A 15,757-nucleotide genomic window follows, 5' to 3' on the forward strand; every position below is an offset into this window, starting at 1 on the left:
GGCAAATGGACATGGAATTGGAGTCGTCATAACCTCCCTAACAGGGTACCATATTCCCCTCACGGCTAGGTTATGCTTTACTTGTACAAACAACATGGAAGACTACGAGGCGCGTATCCTAGGGATTGACGAAGCCATCGACTTAAGAATTAAGATCCTAGATGTATATGGAGACTCAACACTCGTCATCAATCAAATCAAGGGAGAATGGGGAACCTATGACACTAAGCTAATCTGATACCGAGACCATATCCGAAAGATGATCACTTACTTTGATGAGATTACCTTCTACTATATTCCTCGGGAGGATAATCAACTAGCAGATGCCTTGGCCACTTTATCGTCCATGTTCAAGGTCAAGTGGTACAACAAAGCGCCAACTATAAGAATTCACCGTTTGGATGAGCCCGTTATTTGCGTAGCCATAGATGTAGAAGGGTATAATAAACCATGGTTTCATGACATCAAATAATTTCTTCAAAAACAATAATATCCTGCAAATGCCTCGGGTGGGGATAAGAAAACACTCAGAAGACTGACTTCCCAATTCTTTCTTAATGAGAGGTACTTTATAAGAGAAATCATGATATGATCTTGCTCAGATGCTTGGACGGGTAAGAGAAAGACATGCTTATCAAAGAAATTCACGAGATATCCTTTGAAACTCATGCCAATGGGCATTCCATGGCCAAGATAATTCTACGGGAGGGATATTACTGGTTGACTATGGAGGTCGGCTGATTCAAATACGTCAAAAAGTGTCACAAGTGCCAGATCTATGCAGATAAGGTACATGTGCCACCTAATCCGTTAAACGTTTTAACCTCCCCATGGCCATTCTCCATGGGGGGTATAGACATAATCGGGATGATTGAGCCCAAAGTTGTGAATGGACACCGATTCATTTTGGTTGCTATCGACTACTTCACCAAGTGGGTAGAAGTTGCGTCTTACACCAATGTGACAAGACAAGTGATCGCACGATACATTAAAAAGGAGATAATTTGTCATCATGGGGTCCCTAACAAGATTATCACAGATAATGGGTTGAATCTAAATAACAAAGTGATGGATGAATTTTGCGAGAGTTTCAAAGTTGAACACCATAAGTCGTCACCCTATCGACCAAAGATGAACAATGCAGTAGAAGCGACTAACAAGAATATTAAGAAAATCATCTAGAAGATGGTGAAGACATACAAAGACTGGAATGAGATGCTCCCTTTTACACTACATGGTGTCGCATCTCGAAAAATCGGATTCCTCGCGACGGTCGCGGAAAATATTATGTTCGAACAGAGTCGCCATTGAACTTTATTTATCCTAATGAAGGAATAGGAAAATATCGATAAAACCTTTAAAAAATAGAACAATGGTCGTCGCAACCATATTCGGGTTCGGGAGTCGATTACGCAAGGGGAAGGTATTAGCACCCCTCACGTCCGTTGTACTCAACGGGAACCTTTTAGCTTAATTTGTGATTTGAATGTTAACTTATGTTGTCTGTTTTCTTCGTGTTATAAAAATATTGAAAAGTGATGGATGGAAACCTCAGAAGGGGAAAATGGAGGTTTTTTATTAGTGTGCTTGCCAAGATCTCGCAATCTCGTGCCTAAGTATCCTTATGGTGCAATAAGGAAATCAGAGCATTCGTAGTTCGGGGACTACGATTGGTTGGTGTCTTTTACCGAACAACTGTTTAGATCGCATTCTAAAGGCTAAACACTGGCTTGTCTACTCTCGACATAGGCTTAAACACTAGTTTGTTGTGCGCATTAGAAAGGATTAAACAATGTTCTTTCTGAAAAGAGTTTTGGTCACACGAGGTGACAAGTTGAGTTAATATGTTGGATGTTTTGTTTGATCGGTTTCAATCGCACAGGGGTGAGAAGGAGAATATATTTGATGTGTTGAGATATTTTTGTTGGATGACGATTACTCGGATAGTCGAGTAAGACAACTCGTATCCTAATAGTCGAGGAGAGGAATCGAATGCTCTAGACCATCTCCCTTTTCATCCTTAATTGTAAAAGGATTTAATAATAGTTAAGGTGTTTTTGAAAGGATGACGAATACTCGGATAGTCGAGTAAGACAACTCGTATCCTAATATACGGAAAAGGGAATAGAAGACTCTAGACCACTTTCTTTTTCATCTGAGGGATTATGAAAATAGGTTTGTGTATCGTTGATGTATTTTAGAATAAACGACAAGTACTTGAACGACTGAGTAAGACAACTCATATCCAAGCATTTGAGGAGAGGAATCGAAGACTCAAGACCATCTCCCTTTTCGTACAGTTCATTATGAAAATGATTTGATTAAGTTATATGTTTATGGAAAAATGACAATTGTTCGACTAACTGAGTAAGAGAACTCGTATTAAAACAATTGAGGAGAGAAGTTGAAGGCTCAAAATCATCTCCCTTTTCATTTTGTTATTATGAAAATAATTTGATTTAATCTTGGTTTAAGGTTTGCAAATAAATGACGATTGTCTAACTGACCGAGTAAGAAAACTCGTATTCGAACAATCGAGGAGAGGAGTTAAAGGCTTAAAACCATCCCCCTTTTCATTTAGTTAATTATAAGAATGATTTGATTTAATTATGCCTAAGCAGATAAGAATGATAATTATTTGACTAACCGAGTAAGAGAACTCGTATTCAAGTAATCGAGGAGAGAAGTTGAAAACTCAAAACCATCCCCCTTTTCATTTCCAAATGAAATGGTATTTAATTGTGATTTAGGTATTTTGAATTAATTTGAATGAAAATACTCGATGTTGGATCGAGGTTTTAAATTTGTATTTGCGAATAAATTGAATTATAGTTGGTGAATCAATCATCTACTCGATTAATTAATAACCGAATAGGTCTCATTGTAAGAAAGCCAAAGAGTAAGCTATGTGACATTGATGGCGACGCATAAAAGCGACCGACTTACAAGGGTATGGAAATGGGGACTCGATATTGGATCGAGAATTATTTGATTTTATTTTGAAATTGGTTTGAATTGATGATGAAATTGAATTGGTCTGAGTTTTGTATTATTGAAGTAGTGGTAGAGTAGTTTTGGTATGAGAATGATTGAAATGGTATTAAAATAAATCAATCAATATTTGATTAACAAAATTAATTTATTAAGATTCGATTAAGTTGGTTAATTACGTTAATTAAGATTAACTATCAAAATTATATAACTGAATCAAATAATCAAGTTAATTAGAATTAATTAATCAAAATTAAACTAATGAACCAAAACTTTAATAAATTAATTAATTTAATTAAAAGAGAAAGAAATAAGTGGCAATATTAATTTAAAAATGATTTAGCTTGAATTGATCACAATGTGCTCAAAACCGATTTGTGCATGATGACAACATAATCAATGTCATCCGCAAGATCATAACACGGTGAAATATTCTATTGCTTTATTGAAATTTGACGGCATATCGTCATGAAATCAATGTTGGAACCGCTAATTTAATTGGACTTTATGCACAATAGCAACATAAGTATTATATTTATAAAGTTATTTATAACATATGGAAGAATGTGGTCCTGATAGAGGGAAAAAAATTACTTAATTAATCGACTTAGCAATTAAGAATAATGAATTAATCAACTAATCAATTAACAAATAATAATTTAATTAATTAATAATTCAAACAAACAATTAAAATATAATAATAATAACAAAAAAATAAAATAACGAGGGTGCATTCAACAAAGCAAACATGCAAAACAAATGCTCATAGCCTAATCCAAAACATGAATATGATTTTAAATTGAAACAAGTGGTTTTGTTTTAAATAGATAAAAAACAGAATAAATGGACCAACTTCTTCTAATACTCCCTAAAAACATTAGAAAAATAAATTGCAATTAAGATGTATCTTTGATTTTTCAAACCTCCAGGGAGAACCATTAAGGCCAAGTGGTATGTTACTATTAAAAAATTCAAAACAAAATAAACGTATGTTAAACAATAAGGGAAACGTAAATTAAAGACCATTCTCAAATCTCTCTCGTGAAAACGCAAATGATAAATGGAAATATAATTTCTCACTAACAACTTCTTCCTCTTAGTACAAAAATGGAGCAGCGACAGTGCGATAGTAACAATGACGTCGAAAGTCCTAGTGGTTTCTTCATGGTGATGTTCGGAGTTAAATGGCCTCGCCGGTAATCATAAAAGTAATCACAATTTTCCTTCCTTCATTTTTTATTTCGACTTATATGAGACTCAACTGGTAGTATTGTGTTATGGTTGTCATTGGTGGTTGTTACGGTGTAGGGTGGTGAATCGTTGAAGGTGATTGTTGGTGGATGTGGAAAATAGAAGTGGCGGCGTTTTAATGGAGGTGTGAAGTTTCGCGGTGGAGCTTGCGGAAACTAGTTGAGGTTGTTTTTCGAAAGCGAAACTGTTATGGAATGGTGGTGAGTATTGTGCGGTGCATGACGAAAATGGGTTGTTGTAAGGATTATGAAGAAATGGAAGAGATGGCGGAGCGGTGAAGAAAAGGAGGAAGACGATGAACAATCGCCTTTTATTTTTTTTGTTTCTTTTTCTATTTGTTTTTTTAGAGAGTAGATTGAGTGGAGGAGTGTTGCTGAAAGTGGAAAAACCAGGGAGAAGAAACTTTTAAATCCCCCCTCTTTTTTCGTTTCTTTCCCTTATTTTCTTTTCCTCCCATTCTTCTTGAAGCCAGTGAGAGAGTGTTAGTGGTATATTCATGAGTGCTAGCTGTCACCAGTAAAGTAGATAAGATCCTTTTTTTTTCTTTGTTACCGTTGAAGCTGTCCATTCAAGAGAGAGAGATTTTTAATTTATTTTATTTATTTTTAGATTTTCTTTAATAATAGTATTAATTAAATCCCATTTTTTGATTGGATAAATGGGATTAGTGTGGATTGCTAATAATGGCCACTGATTAAGTTGAATCGATAGTCTGGATTGAATCGAAGAAGCACACCAAGAAGCACAAACTATTTAAATAAATTAAAATGCCTATAATACCCTTTTTAGATGATTTAATCGATTTAAAACAATTTTAATCAATTGAAACAAACCAAAAAATTCAAACTTCTAAAATGAGTATGATAAAAATAAAATAAGGACATGGAAAATTCTATTTATTTTTTCTGAATATTTTGGCGAAAGAATAAAATTAAAACGACTAGAAATGAATAATAGTCGGGGGCGAAAATTTGCTCGAAAAAATAAATCGGACGCACTAAAATAATCAGCACGAAATAAACTTATTGAAAAAATACAACGTTTCTTTTAATTTTGAAATACATTTTCATCGGTTAAAAGGCTCAGACGGATTAAAATGCGACTGAAAAAGTCGTCGAAAAATATAACGAGTACACCAAGTTAAACTATGTGAACCATAGATTAATAATACTGACGTCTACAAGTTTGATTTCGAAACTTTCTATCCGCTGATTTTGGACGTACTTGAGGAATAATTTAACCAAATTGTCTGTATTTTCAAGAATTTATTTCGGCTGATATTTTAGATATTATTAATAAAGAAATGCATGTCATGCTATACATACGATGCAAACTGAAATTAAAATCGAATTTATGAAATTTTAAAATGCCCGGACAAAATTGGGGTATGACAGCTGCCCCTATTTAATTGTCTTGAACCCGAAGGTAAGAATGACAACAGTCTTCATACATTCGTGGTGCAAGATAATTAAATACGAAAAGACCCAAATTTTTTCCTTTGAGATGCAAGGATGAAATGCATAAAGAAAATGCAATGAGAAATACAGTAAGAAAAGTAAATGAGGTAAATGACCAATCAAGACTCTCTGGGAATTATCAGAACAATATCTTGGATGCCATGATTGAGATATTACAACAATGGAATGATACCTCAATCATATTTAATATTTTCTGAGGATTAGCAGAACAGTGTCTCTAAAAATGAATGAGACTCTTCATATTGATGAAGCAGCGTCTCAAACAGCAACATGAGATTCTCTGTATCGAATCGAAGCAACATCTTATATGATAGAATTAATATGTTCCTTGCCAAAAGGAATGATATCTTAATTGAATCTAAGACTCTTCAAGGATACTAGAGTAGTATCTCTAAAAAATCTGGAATGAGACTCTTCATACTGACGAAGCAGCATCTCAAATAGCAAAATGAGATTCTCTGTATCGAATCGAAGCATCATCTTATATGATAGAATTAAGATGTTCCAGTCAAAAGGAATGATATCTTAATTGAATCTAAGTCTCTTCGAGGATACTAGAGTAGTATCTCTAAAAAATCTGGAATGAGACTCTTCATACTGACGAAGCAGCATCTCAAACAGCAAAATGAGATTCTCTGTATTGAGTCGAAGCAGCACCTTATATGATAGAATTAAGATATTCCGAACAAGGGAATGATACCTTAATTGAATCTAAGACTCTTCGAGGATACTTAGAGCAGTATCTCAGAAGAAATTGAAACGAGACTCTTCAGATTGATGAAGCAGCATCTCAAATAGCAAAAATGAGATTCTCTGTATCGAATCGAAGCAGCATCTTATATGATAGAATTAAGATGTTCCAGTCAAAAGGAATGATATCTTAATTGAATCTAAGACTCTTCAAGGATATTAGAGTAGTATCTCTAAAAAATCTGGAATGAGACTCTTCCTATTGATGAAGCAGCATCTCAAACAGCAACATGAGATTCTCTGTATCGAATTGAAACAACATCTTATATGATAGAATTAAGATGTTCCTAGCAAGGGAATGATATCTTAATTGAATTTAAGACTCTCCAACGATACTAGAGCAATATCTCTAAAAAATCTGGAATGAGACTTTTCATATTGATGAAGCAGCATCTCAAACAGCAAAAATGAGATTCTCTGTATCGAATCGAAGCAACATCTTATCTGATAGAATTAAGATATTCCAGACCAAAGGAATGATACCTTAATTGAATCTAAGACTCTTCGAGGATACTAGAGAAGTATCTCTAAAAAAATTGGAATGGGACTCTTCATATTTATGAACCAACAACTCAAACAGCACAGATGAGATTCTCTATATCGAATCGAAGCAGCATCTTATCTTATAGAATTAAGATATTCCAGACAAAAGGAATGATACCTTAATTGAATCTAAGACTCTTCAAGGATACTCGAACAGTATCTCTAAAAAATTGAATGAGACTCTTCATATTGATGAAGCCGCATCTCAAACAGTAAAATGAGATTCTCTGAATCGAATCGAAGCAGCATCTTATATGATAGAATTAAGATATTCTAGAAAAATGGAATGATACCTTAATTGAATCTAAGACTCTTCGCAGATACTAGAGCAGTATCTCTAAATATAAATGAGACTCTTCAAATTGATGAAGCAATATCTCAAACAGATAAATGAGACTCTTCAAATAAATGAAGCAGTATCTCAAACAGATAAATGAGATTCTTAAGATAAATGAAGCAGTATCTCAAATGCTCGTCTGTTGGGGGAAATAATTTTGAAAAGACTCCTTTTGGGAGAGATTTACTAGAAATGCTCTGCAGAGAAAAAGCTCATAAGAGACTTTTTAGGGTAGCTTCTTCTTGGGGAGCAATGATAGCAAAGAAAATGCTGGGAATATCATTATTAATCATAAAGTTGAAAAAATGGCTTACTGGAAAATGATTCCACGAGCACATGCAGGGTAATAACTTTATTTGGAAATGAGGAATGTCTAAGATATACATGAATGACCTTGGATCCTGATATTTTATGTTTGATTTTTGTATGATGTTCCACTTTGGGTGGGTATACCATGCATGAGATGATGCATAAGATGCATGCAAGTATGCAATTGCTGGGGATATTTGGTTGTGCATGTAGGAATGCAAATGATTTTTATTTTGTTGAAATTCCCATTTTGTGGGAGTGTTATGCATGAGTATGCTGATGATTGATATAACTGTGTTTTTTTGAATTTTCTGTTTGGTAGGAAAACCATTTATGAATGATTCATATGATGCATGTGGGAATACAAATGGGTAATTGGATATTTCTGTAGGATTTTTATTTTGTTTCCAATGAGATATTGTTAGGGAATATCATCATCAAAGGGTTGATGGAAAATAATTTGTCATCGTCAAAGGGTTGACGGGAAGAAGTAAAGGATGGCATCACCAAAGGGTTGGTGGAAAATGAATTATATGTATTATCATCGTCAAAGGGTTGACGGAAAGAAACTTCACTATGGAGTGGCATCATCAAAGGGTTGACGGAAATATATTTGTCATTGTCAAAGGGTTGACGGAAAAAGATTGTCATCATCAGAGGGCTGATGGAAAAGAAATTATATATGTAATATCACCGTCAAAGGGTTGACGTAATATAATTGTCATCATCAAAGGGCTGATGGAAAAGAGTTTGTCATCGTCAAAGGATTGACGGAAAGAAAAAGTCAGGTTATGTCCTCATCAAAGGGTTGATGGGAAGGATTTATTATGTTATGTATGCATATGATGAATGTTAATGAGAATTTCTCATTTTTGTGAGAGAGATTTTTGATATGCAACTTCCTTATTTGGAAGAAAAGTCATGTGTGTTTATTGTATGCAGTGCATGTGGTAATAAAAGATGAATGTTGGTTATTTTTTGGATTGGCCTCCCTCTTTCGAAGGCAAGACTTTTTGGGTACCAATGTTGATTGGATTTGAGTTTATGAAGATGCCAGCAAAGTGGTATTTTTATTTTTGGTAGTTGCCAATATGGATTGGACTTTGGTTTTGGAGATGCCAATAGGGATTGGACTTTGACATCATGAGGATGCCAACAAAGTGGACTTTTATTTTCAGTAGTTGCCAATATGGATTGGACTTTTGGTTGGTGAAAGGTTTTGACTTCCTGACACTCGATCTTTTGAAGATGTGATGATTGGGTGATAAATATGGATGCTCTTCGTGCCCCAAGTTTGATCATTTGCTTATGAACTATGTGATTCTTCTTGAGAGAATCTCAACCTCTTTGCATAATATGTCTTGATGACTTGTAAATAATTTTGTGAGCGTAGCGACGTAATCAATGCATGATGATTGTGCTCTTGCTCTGCCCCAAGGATATTTGCAACTTCTATGCCACAATCTGTAGGGTCTTTGAAGGAATTATCCTTTGAAAGGAAACCCTGGAAATGAATATACCATGGCTTGACCCAAATTTTCCCTAATGTATGGATCTTTCTGTAGTTTTCCCCTGATTGAACTTTTGAATGGCTTGCCCCAGATGGACTGAATATTTTGAAATGATTTTCCTCCTTGATCAATTGATGCTTGGAGATTTATCTTTTGATTGACCAATTCATAGTCAATGGATACCATGCCCATAATCCATAGGGTTAGGAAGTAGTCTTGCTTTGGGTCAGCATTTTCGAATGATCAAGTTCTTCTCTGATTTCTTCTTGTTGGAATTTTTTGATGTTAAGTACTTACTTGCAGTTAAAATTGTTTATTTAATCAATGGTAATTTTAATGCGATATTCATGCAGGTTTGAAAAATCATTTATTGGAGTGATGTGATAGTGTGTGATGAATGAACCATTAGTTCAAAAACATTGCTGATTTAGCTAGTGCGAAAAATACAGCGAGAATATGATACCAATACAGGTGATTAGCAAATATATAGGAGTCAGTTCACACAACCTTGCTGTAGTATGCTTTCAGAATAAACCCTGCTTCAATTAGATCTTTTAAGGGTTGTAACATGGCCTGGTTCATGGTTATCGAAACAAAGGATATGAGGCTCAAATTTTGTTTCAACCCACCCCTTCTTCGTGATGATTCTCCAGTCCTACGTTCAACTAATTTAACACACACATTTATCAAAAAGGCTTGACAGTGTAAGGAGAAAGATGAAGATTCAAGACTTTCTTGAAATAGTAGTCACCTTATTTCATTTTTTGGATGTCGGTGACCCTTTGATTTTGGTATGGTGGTCACCGAATCTTATTTTGTTTTGTTGAGGATTTTCATTGCCTCTTTTGATTTTTGTTTTGATCCCTAACTTTTGCATGGACCGCTCTTTTAAGCTTTAGTCCATCGGGATTGCCCCAATTTTTTTCCTAAGTCACCTTTTGGGTGTTCGACTTAGCGGGCTCTTTCTTTAATTTTTTTTTAGAGAATTGTGACTGCCAAGCCATTGTTCATTGAAGAACAACCGATACAACTTTTGGATTTTTCAAGGTTCCTTTGACACTTCAGGGTGTGTGCGAAGAATGGTATGTAGTCGATCCACATGCGGGATGCTTTATCTTGTAATTCGAATGCGTAGTTAGATTAACTGAACACTACCCTGCCCCAGGTTAAATGTAAGGGTTTGTAGATCCGAAAGAAACTCCTACTTCTAGGCTCGAAGTAGTTGACTAGGGATTAACTATTTATCCCTAAAGTGTTTGGGGATTTTAAACAATGCATGTATATCATCAGCAGGATTTTATCCAAAAGCATACTATTAGCAATTATGGGTATTTCTTTTTCGTTATCCTCTCTTCAATCTTTGCTAAAAAACAATTTTATAAGTGAATGGGAGTAATGTTCTTTTTGTTTTTTTTATATAAGTGGAAAATATGAGTGAATACGAAAGGACTCATTCAAAACATGCATGGTCATTTCATTAATATTACCATTAAAGGAAATCAACAATACTTGAAAGCAGATAAGTACTTTAACATGAAAAGAAAAATACAAATGAAATGCTAAAAATATCCAAATGGTTGCCAGTGTAGAGGAAGCTCTCTCGTGTTTGGTTCACTACTGGGCTAGCCTTCTTCAGAGTGGTGGTAGTTTTGCTCGTCGAGACTAGTATGGTAATCATCTTCAGACCTATTCTCAGAAATTTTTTCCACGACATAGACTGATGGACCAGCACAACTAGGTGAAGGAGTATTACTGATTTGCACACTTCGAGGCGCAAAAGAGAACATCTTGGAATCAAGCAGAGTTTGTATCTTGCTCTTGAGCACCTTGTAGTCTTCAGTTGAATGCCCATGTGCCCCAGCATGGAAGTCACATCGAGCATTGGCGTCAAAGCCTGGTGGATATGGAGGACTTACTGGTTTTAGCTCCTTTGGCATTATCATCCCTTTCTTGATCAAGTATAGAAGTACTTGATTGTATGGCATTGGAAGCGGATCGATGTGTCTCTCTGGCTTCCTTGGCCTTTGTTGAGCATGCTGATGATGCTGATGTGGAGTATTCTGACGCTTGTATGGTTGGGGAGATGGAATCTGGTGTTGATACTGAGGAGATCCTTGATTTGTAGAATATTAATCATAAGGAGAGGATGGTCTCTGATATGGAGTTTATGGGATTTCCCAAACTTCATTAACTTCAGCGTCTTCTTCCTTTTGGGAACTGGAAATAGATTCACTCTCAATGCTCTGGATTTTTGAAGCGCATTGGATTCTTCCACTTTTAAGGCCATACTCGATGCGTTCTCCAATTGACACCAAGTGAGCGAAGTCTGATGCTGTGCTACTAATCTTCCTTTCAAAGTAAGGACTTTGCAAGGTATCTCTGAATAATTCCATCAATTCTCTGTCTAAGAGTGGTGGTTTAACGCAAGCCGCTAACTCTCTCCATCTTTGGGCATACCCTCTGAACGATTCGTTACTTTCCTTAGATAAGGCTCTCAACTGCATGCGATCGGGAGCCATGTCCAAATTATATTTGTATTGCTTCAAGAAGGCGTTAGCTAGGTCCAACCATGATTGAATGTGACCCCTTTCTAACTTCATGTACCAGCTCAACGATGCCCTAGTCAAACTGTCCTAAAATCAGTGAATCATTAGCTTATCATCGTGGGCATGAGAGGTCATTTTTCGACAAAACATCACCAAATGGTGTTTTGGACAACTATCCCTTTTGTACTTCTCAAATTCTGGTACTTTGAATTTTGGGGGTATAACCAGGCCAGGTACTAAACACATGCCTAAGGCATTCAGTTCAACAATATCTCTTCCTTCTATGGCCTTGAGTCTTTTCTCTAGCACGCGACATCTTTTAGTAATCTCATCATCTTGTGGTTGTTTAGTATTAACCACTAGGCTATTTCCATGGGAATCAGGCACAGAGAATGCAAAGATGTGATACTCAACAACATCATGAGAAGAGGAATCTCGAACAATATGACGTTCTTGTACAACAGAGTTATCAAGTGGGGTTTGCACAGGCCGAGGCTGAGTGAGAACATTTATTGGAGCTAGAATAACATTCTCAATGACTGCAGTCTGCTGAATGTTATCTTCCCTCTTTGCTAAAGCGATCATAGCCTCAACAAGTTGGTCTAACTAGTTTTTCATCGAGTCAACATCTCCTCTTAATACAATATGACTTTGCTCCAATGGATCCATGGTCTTCCAAGAGCTACTTCAAGTCTGATATGAGTGTCGGGAAATCAACTGCAGGTTATGGACGAAGGATGGATGAGTTTTTTTTGTATATATATTTTTTTGGTGAAAAATGATATGAAATGAATGATGATGAATGCAAATGCAATGATATGTGTATGAATGTAGTGACATGTTTAGGATCACAGGTACAAAGTGTTCTCAGATGGATCAGAATAACGGGTAAATGACGGGTATCTATGATTAATGTAACCCCATGGGTAAGCTCTACAGTTGGTAGGTTCCTAGAGTCACAGATATTTCTTGAGGATGTCACTGCCGTGACAAAGACTCGTCGAAAAATAATATCCTTAAGAAGATCTCGTCTAGGTGAGGTCTTCGTATTATCCCAACAAGGAAGGCTCCATGGGGATTCTACTACACAACTCTCGAGTCCAAGGTTCTAACAAGGTTCTCAGAGTCATAGATCAAGGTTGGAAATATTACTGTAAGCTAGTAATATGTCCAAGGGATCTCATCTGATTGGGGCTTTCGTATTAACCCAATAAGTCTGAAACTTCGTAGGTTAATACTACATAACCGCCAGATAGAGTGGGTTAAAAGGTCCCTAGAGTCATTGATCCAACTTGAAAATATTATCGTCGTGTCGAAGACTCGTCAGACGATAATATCTCAAGAGAATCTCCTCTAGGCGGGGTCTTCATATCGTCCCAACTAGGAAGACTCCTTGTGGGAGTCCACTACACAACCACCATCTTAATCCTATGGTTTTTCTCAAACTCGGGTAGAGAGCTTATCTCACAAAGCACCACAAACTAGAGAGACCCAGATAAGACATAGTCAACAAATCACAATACAATAATTATGATAGAATAATAACAGAATAAAGATAACAAACAAACAAGTTTAACACTCAATACATGAATTGAACTAAGTTAGGCTTCACTCTCTCATGCTTAGAGCTGATGTCCCCAACAGAGTCGCCATCTATCGCATCTCAAAAAATGCGATTCCTCGCGATGGTCGCGGAAAAAATTGTGTTCGAATTGAGTCGCCACCGAACTTTATTTATCCCAATGAAGGAATAGGAAAATATCGATGAAACCTTGAAAAGTAGAATAATGGTCATCGCAACCATATTCGGGTTCGGGAGTCGATTACGCAAGAGGAAGGTATTATCACCCCTCACGTCCGTTGTACTCAATGGGAACCTTTTAGCTTAATTTGTGATTTGAATGTTAACTTATGTTATTTGTTTTCTTCGTGTGATAAAAATATTGAAAAGAGATGGATGGAAACCTCAGAAGGGGAAAATGGAGTTTTTTTATTAGCGTGCTTGCCAAGATCTTGCAATCTCGTGCCTACGTATCCTTATGGTGCAATAAGGAAATCAGAGCATTCGTAGTTCGGGGACTACGATTGGTTGGTGTCTTTTACCGAACAACTGTTTAGATCGCATTCTAAAGGCTAAACACTGGCTTGTCTACTCTCGACATAGGCTTAAACACTAGTTTGTTGTGCGCATTAGAAAGGATTAAACAATGTTCTTTCTGAAAAGAGTTTTGGTCACACGAGGTGACAAGTTGAGTTAATATGTTGGATGTTTTGTTTGATCGGTTTCAATCGCACAGGGGTGAGAAGGAGAATATATTTGATGTGTTGAGATATTTTTGTTGGATGACGATTACTCGGATAGTCGAGTAAGACAACTCGTATCCTAATAGTCGAGGAGAGGAATCGAATGCTCTAGACCATCTCCCTTTTCATCCTTAATTGTAAAAGGATTTAATAATAGTTAAGGTGTTTTTGAAAGGATGACGAATACTCGGATAGTCGAGTAAGACAACTCGTATCCTAATATACGGAAAAGGGAATAGAAGACTCTAGACCACTTTCTTTTTCATCTGAGGGATTATGAAAATAGGTTTGTGTATCGTTGATGTATTTTAGAATAAACGACAAGTACTTGAACGACTGAGTAAGACAACTCATATCCAAGCATTTGAGGAGAGGAATCGAAGACTCAAGACCATCTCCCTTTTCGTACAGTTCATTATGAAAATGATTTGATTAAGTTATATGTTTATGGAAAAATGACAATTTTTCGACTAACCGAGTACGAGAACTCGTATTCAAACAATTAAGGAGAGAAGTTGAAGGCTCAAAATCATCTCCATTTTTATTTTGTTATTATGAAAATAATTTGATTTAATCTTGGTTTAAGGTTTGCAAAGAAATGACGATTGTCTAACTGACCGAGTAAGAAAACTCGTATTCGAACAATCAAGGAGAGGAGTTAAAGGCTTAAAACCATCCCCCTTTTCATTTAGTTTATTATAAGAATGATTTGATTTAATTATGCCTAAGCGGATAGGAATGATAATTATTTGACTAACCGAGTAAGAGAACTCGTATTCAAGTAATCGAGGAGAGGAGTTGAAAACTTAAAACCATCCCCCTTTTCATTTCCAAATGAAATGGTATTTAATTGTGATTTAGGTATTTTGAATTAATTTGAATGAAAATACTCGATGTTGGATCGAGGTTTTAAATTTGTATTTGCGAATAAATTGAATTATAGTTTGTGAATCAATCATCTACTCAATTAATTAATAACCGAATAGGTCTCATTGTAAGAAAGGCAAAGAGTAACCTATGTGACGTTGATGGCGACGCATAAAAGTGACCGACTTACAAGGGTATGGAAACGGGGGCTCGATATTGGATCGAGAATTGTCTGATTTTATTTTGAAATTGGTTTGAATTGATGATGAAATTGAATTGGTCTGAGTTGGTATTATTGAAATAGTGGTAGAGTGGTTTTGGTATGAGAATGATTGAAATGGTATTAAAATAAATCAATCAATATTTGATTAACAAAATTAATTTATTAAGATTCGATTAAGTTGGTTAATTACATTAATTAAGATTAACTATCAAAATTATTTAACTGAATCAAATAATCAAGTTAATTAGAATTAATTAATCAAAATTAAACTAATGAAACAAAAATTTAATAAATTAATAAATTTAATTAAAAGAGAAAGAAATAAGTGGCAATGTTAATTTAAAAATGATTTGGCTTGAATCGATCACAATGTGCTCAAAACCGGTTTGTGCGTGAAGACAACACAATCAATGTCATCCGCAAGATCATAACACGGTGACATATTCTATTGCTTTATTGAAATTTGACGGCATATCGACATGAAATCAATGTTGGAACCGCTAATTTAATCAGACTTTATGCACAATAGCAACATAAGTATTATATTTACAAAGTTATTTATAACATATGGAAGAATGTGGTCATGATAGAGGGAAAAAAATTACTTAATTAATCGACTTAGCAATTAAGAATAATTAAGTAATCAA

The sequence above is a fragment of the Lathyrus oleraceus genome, chromosome 4 (assembly GCF_024323335.1).
Source record: "Lathyrus oleraceus cultivar Zhongwan6 chromosome 4, CAAS_Psat_ZW6_1.0, whole genome shotgun sequence".
Classification (NCBI taxonomy): Eukaryota; Viridiplantae; Streptophyta; class Magnoliopsida; order Fabales; family Fabaceae; genus Lathyrus; species Lathyrus oleraceus.